We start from the raw sequence: 7,673 nt of genomic DNA on the forward strand, positions 1-7,673 counted from the left end.
GCAAGTTGCCAGCCTCCATGTAAAGGATATATATACATGGTAGAATGCTGGCATCCAGAATTTGTATTCCTGAAAAGTAGCCACATAACATTTGTTTTAACCTCTGTACCAGCTCACACAGAAGATCGAACATCCAAACACATCACCCAGCATCACCTCATGCACACCGCATTTTCAGGGGAGGATATTAAGTAACCATTTGAGAGCATCAATCCTTCATCAAAGGATGTACATCCACATGTGAATCAGCAGTCATCCTTTTCATATTCATGCTCTCAGTACTGGAGAAAAGAGAGAAAGCAGCGAAAAGTTTTTGCCTCTAAGGGAATTTCAATTTCCTTATACTGCTGGTGATTGCAATGCATAATCTCTACAAAAGGCAATACATTACGTAGAGATCTTGGGTCACAACAATAGTCTGTAGCCACCTACTGGTCAATGTATTGTATGATATGTATATAATGAGCTAACACAACTGCTTTGCATACAGTGTCCCAAAAGAGGTTTGGACCTTTTTTTAAAAAAGAGAAGGTTCACCAAGTCGCTGCCTGGAACTGGCTTTCACGTCGTGGCAGGGGAGTGGGGTTGAAGACTCTTTGAGCATTAGCTACACAAATACAGCACCAGACGGCCTGACACCTAGAAATCCAATAGGTGCTGCGTAATCCAAGTCCTGTACTGATTGCTGAAAGTCCTATAAGAGACTGCAGTTTAGAGGGTTCAAGTCATATTGGCATAACCTAAATGAATGATAGAAACGAGGCATGCTAACTAGTACCTTGTATGCTAGATGCATAATTTGATATACCTCTACTATCTCTTTTGTTATTCACATTTTTAAAAAAAAATGGTGTAAAGGCTGCTGGAAGCTGCTCATTGTTGTGCCTGGGACTAATAGCCCAGTGTCACTGCCTTATCTATGTTCCTCCTTTATTCAGTTGATTAATGTGGCATGGGGGCTACAGAGGCTCTTCACACACTGAACTGACTGGGTGATGGCTGCTTTCCTCCAGTGTGATTCAACGCCTATGGGGATTACTGTGGATATTTTGACTACATAGACTATTTCAAAAATATGGTAAACTGGGATCTACCAAATTAGACCTCTGATCCACCTACTCTAATTATTGTCAACATTGATTACTGGTGGTTCTTTGTTCCTTTCTGTGCCTTCATGTTTTCTTCTGAGTTATAGCGAGCCTAACATGCTGTTGTCTTGGCAAGATTGCTGACCAGAGCCAGTTATAGGGAGCATATAACTCCCATATTGAAACAGTTTCACTTGTTTCCAGGCATAATTCAAAATGCTGGTCATGACCTATAAAGCCCTACACAATTTAGATCCTGTCTTGGAAATTAAAACCATACAGATGAGTTTTGAGGATGAATTTATGATAACTTGACACCAAGCAACTTTTCCAGAAAGCATTCCAGGATATTCCAGAAAAGCACCAACCTCCCAGAAGTGACTAAATTAGAAAGTGCTAAGAGGTTTTAGTTCATTTTGTGACTCATACTCCTGCTGGGAAGAGCTGATAAGGTCATTGTGAGGGCTGGCTGGGTCTGGGGATAGAGAAAAGGTGGATGTCAGGGCTTGACAAAATGGTCAAAATGGATAAGCATAAAATAAGTGGAAGCATTAGTCATGATCATTAAGCAGGAAGTCCTGACAGTTTCCAAAATGATAACTGAGTGTTGAGGGAGTTGGAATGAGACTCATTTGTCTTGTAAAACAAAAGGATGGAAAAGATGAATTTATTCATCTTCGGATATAACAGCTGAGCTTCTAAATATTTATTCCATGGATAGATTTTAAGCCGCATGCAACAAGATTCAACAGCATGCTTGTGCAGTGTAGATCTATTTATTTATTTATTATATTTATTTATATCCCACCCTTCTCCAAAGACCGGGACTCAGGGTGGCTTACAACATTAAAAACAATACAATTAAAATAAAATAATATTAAGCTACTGCAATAAAATAAAAAAGAAGATAAAAATATCTAAAATACATTAAAACAATATAGCATCCCAGGACATTCTTTAAAAGTTTTCTGTTTTAAATGCCTGTTTGAAAAGGAAGGTTTTCGCCTGTCGGTAGAAGGACATCAAGAAAGGGGCCATTCTGGTCTCCCTGGGAAGGGAATTCCAGAGTCTAGAGAAAAGTTACTTTTTGGACTTACCACAAGATCTCACACAGCATGGCTACATTTCAAAGACTTGCTGCATTTATACAACATTTCAGTACAGTGAGAAAATTTGTATCATAGGAGTTCTAGGTGTGATGTCATACATATCCAAATTCAACAAACTGGTGGACTTTTAGATAAGTAGTATGAAAGGATAACTTGGTGCCCTTCCTTGGGGCTGGTTCCAGGTTTGAAGACACCCTGGGAAAAGTGTCCTCTGATGGAACCTGTCGTCAACATTAAGAGCTTGTCTTGTGGTGGCAGCAAAAGCAACATGGTGGATAGATGGGTCTAGCTGCCATTTAAATTTCCCAGTATACCTTTGGCATCTGCTCTGGAGCAATGTAGGCAATTCAGTGGTCAGATAGCCTTGGATGCCCAGCATTGTTTATAGTGCTGGGATAGAGAACTAAAGGGGACCCCAAGGGATGTGTTGGTGGCAGACCATGCTAGACATCTGGGGTCTTGACAGCTGCCCAAGGAGGATCTTGGACTTTTTGTTATCTTCCTCCTCCACAGCAAAATATTCCCTATTCTGAAGGAGTACAGCAGCTCTGGGAGCATTATCCCAGATATTGCTATAGGGAAGTAATGCTTCACTAATTTAACTCTGGAAGGAAGCAAGAGATAATTTTAGTAATCTTCTTCCTTCTACAAGAAAGTCTCTGAAAACAAATCAGTGTTTGATGGTTATTTACAGTTTGAGACTTATTTTGCACAAAATCAATACATGGTATTGTTTCACAGGGAACAACATTTTCTGCACTGAAAATAATTTTTGCATGCATAAATATTATTTTCTGTGCAGAAAATGCTGTTTCATGTGAAAAAAAATCTATGATAAATCCTATTGTTAGTCCTACATAGAGAGAAGACCTAATTTCAATGGGAATTACATATAAACATTGTAATTGTAAAAGGTTGTATGCCGCTTTGATTGTGGTAACAAAAAGTGGGATATAAATTAAAGTTTTATTATTATTATTATTATAACATTGGGCCATCAATCAGCAATGAAATCAATGAGTCTACTTCAGCTGAGATTACCAACCTGATAGGTCCACAGAAGAGGGCCTATTCCCTTGTTGTTCCCAGACTGTGGAATGCCCAACCCCTCTGGATGTAAAAATGCATCTATTCCAACCAGCCTTTTAAATTTGCTTTCTGGTTATTTTGATGATTTTCAAGGTCTTAATAAGGATTTTATTGACCAATTTGTTCTAAACTTGTTTATAACTTTGTTGGTTAGCTACCTGTAGTGCTATTTTTCAGTTGAAAGGTGGGAATAAAAATGAGAGCGATCAAAGAAAATATTGAAACAAAACTGAATGAAAATCAGACCAATAAAATCAGACAGCACACACATGTGTATAAGCACACGCAAACACAAAGCTTTAAAAACCTCTTCCTCAGCAGTCAGTCAGTTGCCAATAGCCTGCCTAAATAAATATATCTATCTGCCTGCCAGAGGAAGCACAGCAGTGAGGGGGTCTAGCCTAGCCTCCCTTGGAAGAGAGTTTTTTAACCTGAGAGCAACCACCGAGAAGGCCCTTGTACTTGGCTGTAAGAGAAGTCAACGACCACCTTCAGGCATCATTGGAAAACAACTTAGCAAGAAACAAGAACATCTCTGATGTTTGTAATATTTAAATTCAATATTTGGTTTCAAATGTTGACTTTCCTTTTATGATCCTCAAGTACCAGGCCGGACGGAGAAGACTCACTTTACAGTCTATTGCGCTGGGCTCTTTTTCAAGCTGGGAAAAGCACTGCCAACAGCAGGTTCAGAACTGCCAGTTCTTTAAAAACTTTATTTGAAAGATACATTTCCACAGTTTATTCATGGCAATAAGTGCTTCTCACCCTCAAAAACCTTAAAGCTGCTGCTGCTGCGAACAAATGGATAGAAAGTTCTCTCGGTGATGTGTAAGCAGGGACTTTTTTAAAAAAAATTGCAGGAATACCACAGAACATTTAGAAGATTATTGAGGCAGAAAATCCAAACAACCCTCCACAGCTGGGAATGGGAAAGTTTTGGGCCTCAAGAGGTTTTCAGTCTGCAGTATCCATCAATTCTGACCTAGAGCTTGGAAATATTCGGGTCCGAATAGACAGTCCAAAATAAAGCTGCTTTGGGTCACTTTGGAGGTATGCTGTTTAAATGAAACATGCATCTTAAGAGGTCAGAAGCTGTGCCAAAGCTGCACTCCTTAGGACTGGAGCGTGGCTTTGGCATGGCTTCCAGCCTCTTAGGACACATGCGTCATTTAAATAGCATACCTCACAAGTGACCTGAAGCAGCTTTAATTTGGCCTGTCTGTATGGGCTCATTCATTTTGGACTACAACTCCCAGAACCCCCCAATAGCCTGGTCAGTGCCTATGCTAGCTGAGTATTTGGAAATTGTAGTCCAAAAGGTTTCTCCGTTGCTCTGACCATTGGCTAGGTTGGCCAGGGGAAATAACCAACAGTTTCTGGAGGACCACAGGTTCCATAACAAATACTGATCATTTTTAGCTCTTTTGTGGCATTCCCAAATATTCCACTATATGAGGCAGAATGCATCATATTGTCTAATGCTAGAGCCAAGCTCAATAACCAGCATGGAGCAATGGTTTGAGTGTCTGACTAGGACTCTAGGAGATCAGAGTTCGAATACCCATTCAGCCATGAAACCCCACTGGGTGGCCTTGGGCAAGTCACACTCCTTCAGCCTCAGAAGATGCTCATGGCAAATCCCTTCTCAAACAAATCTTGCCAAGGAAACTCTAGCCAGGTTTGTTTTATGGTGCCATGAATTGGAAGGCACACAACATTGTCCACTATAATTGCATATACACAGATAGAGAGCAGCTGCTATTTGTATTTTTAAAATTTGCATGTTGAATACATATCTTAGTTAACATCACATGTAATTTGGTCACTTTCTAAACTGTGGGTTTGTCTTTGTCGGTAGACTGGAGGTGTGATACTTAGCAATATGTCAAGATTTTTTCAGCAAGTTTGACCCATTTCTAATAGAGATTTTTAAACAGCTCCTCAAAAACCTCCAGGTTAATCATGCAGAATCTATCATGTCTTGAACTTAGTAATTTTATCACATGAGTACATAAAACATGATTGTGTTCTTTCAGTCTTGTTTTCAGATGACTAAATCTGTCCTGAAAAGGTTGGGAAGATTAATGAAATCTTCATTGCTTCCTAGAAGCAGTATAACAAATAATATGTGCACCACACTGCCAATAAGAGAGCTGCTTGTACATACCGGCTACGGAAATATTTTCTCACATAAATGGATAAATTTAGCTTACCGAGTTCACCGAGGTTGCATGAGGTTAAAGGAACACAGTTATGGAATCAACTTTGAAATCTTCATTATATTTCAGACTTGTCTCTACTAATAAAAAGAGAAGGCAGCTTTTTTAGTAGAGCAAAAAAAAAAAAAAGAGTCTTTCTCTTTTCAGCTGAGCATTACAATCTTGAACATGTTAATTAATTGTTTGCATTGGTTACTCATAGATCATTTCCTTGGTATTAACAAGTAGAACTTGTGGCAAAATCTTGCAATAGTCTTTATCCCTTAGAAGGAATATTTCTTCTTCAGGGTTCTATCTTGCCAGCCAAGTCCTGCTCCAACAGATTAATTTCCCAATTTATTGCTCTAGAAGTAGAAAATATAAAAGAGTTGGAATGACTAGTGGTGAAAGTTAAGTCACCCTGTTGTCAATAGACTTCCTCAGGTCTTGCAAACTCAATGGCTTCCTGGATTGAGTCTGTAATGTGGTCCTTTTTCTACTACATTCTACCTCACCAGCATTATTGTCTTTTCTAATTAATCTAATGAGTCACAACTATGAATATATTTCAAAGCACTGAAAATTTTTTCATGCTTATGATTATGATGATCTTGTTTTCAGGACAATGTTTCCTGCATTAGCATTCTGTACTTTGTAATATCCGCACACAATGTAGTGATGTCATGCCATTTGGCATGTGATCCCTGACTGGTTGAGATCACCTTTGTGATTAACCTAAGAAGAAAATGATTCAGGAATGACAAGGTTACTGTAATACCATTTTAGTAATTACAATTGTAGTAAGGTAGCAAATAGGCTCAAAAAAGGTAAACATTTTTTAAAGAGTTCAGGGAAAACGTATTTTTCTCATCATTCCTCTGTTCTAGTAGTGCTCTTGTCTTGTCTCAAAAATAAAATATTTGGCAGAGTTCTCCTTATGATTAAAATGCTGAGCATTTTATAGGATATTCCGTTCCTTTTAGATGAAACCACTTGAATTTGATTAGCTAATCCTAGTCATATTTTTACTTGTAAAGTTTTTTTAAAACAAATATGGGGAAATGTCACTCATGCAATTCCCCCTTTACATCTGTTGTTTGAAGTGATACATCCCAAGAAAGCCTTTACTGAGTGCTGAGCAGTTTGTCTAGAGGGCCAATGGAGTTGAAGACATGGTTTACATAATCTTTAAAAAGATCCTGAGGGTAATTAGTTTACATAAAAACTTCACGTTCTGTTCATGTCCCATTAGAAGTTTTAATGGCCATGAGTAACCATGAGTAAAATAAATAGTATTCCTTTTAATTGGTGTAAAATAATTTTAACTGGGGAAGGAAAAACTCCCAATGTTATTTTTAAACTGTGTATATTTTATAGGCTTCTTTTTTAATGATTTCCTTGCCATAATTTTTTGTTGATTTAACCTTGTCATCGCTGGCTGGAAGATGACTCCATCTCCACTTGCAGCTAGGAACACGAGGGTAACATTAGCAAACCCATTATGACTGCAACTATAGTTGCAAGGTTATAGTTGCAATATATCTCTTCCTTTCTGTAGTTACAAATTAAAATCTCATTTGGAAAGATCCTCACTGGAAGCTTGAGAGAAGAGAGGTTTTGTCTGCAGAAGTGCCACCTTCTTTTCTTGCCTTCATGATAGAGCAGCCTGGCAAACAGACATTGTAATAATAATAATAATAATAATAATAATAATAATAATAATAATAACAACAACAACAACAACAATAATTTTATTTATATACCGCCCTTCTATATAACCAGGGCGGTGTACAACATTGTATTTACCATCAGAGGCTGAAAAGTAAAAGTGAAAAGTAAACCAGGGTAATTTTAGCATAGAGTAGAGCAGGCAGAGGTTTTTCCTGTTACCAGCTATGTGATCCTTTAACTGGAAGATGTCCGTGCTTAAATCTGCAACTCTCTGCATGCACAACATGCCATTCAGCTAAACAGTTTGTCCCCCTGTCCACTCTACTAGAAAGGTGAACAGTTCATTGAGTTGGGTAAACTGTATTAGTTAATGTACAAAGCAGTAAATAAACAGAGGTCCCCCTAAGTCTGAGAAAGGTCTTGACCTTATACCTTGAAAGAATTCACTGGTCCTTTAGAAATATGAAGTTCACATTGTCTTTCCTGATAAGGTAATCGGACAAAGAAAGGAAATT

At 38.2% G+C, this 7,673-nt stretch overlaps 1 long non-coding RNA gene across 1 annotated transcript; it reads right to left on the reverse strand.

Annotated features, from left to right (window-relative positions):
• Window positions 1-1,393: 1,393 nt before the first annotated feature.
• Window positions 1,394-7,154, reverse strand: LOC121937343. Its single transcript, XR_006105104.1, has 3 exons — window positions 7,081-7,154; window positions 5,503-5,588; window positions 1,394-1,563 (listed from the first exon to the last, which is right to left on the reverse strand). It is a non-coding gene; the product is annotated as an uncharacterized LOC121937343 (long non-coding RNA).
• Between the last annotated feature and the right edge of the window lie 519 nt (window positions 7,155-7,673).

This window comes from Sceloporus undulatus, chromosome 1 (assembly GCF_019175285.1).
Source record: "Sceloporus undulatus isolate JIND9_A2432 ecotype Alabama chromosome 1, SceUnd_v1.1, whole genome shotgun sequence".
NCBI lineage: Eukaryota > Metazoa > Chordata > Lepidosauria > Squamata > Phrynosomatidae > Sceloporus > Sceloporus undulatus.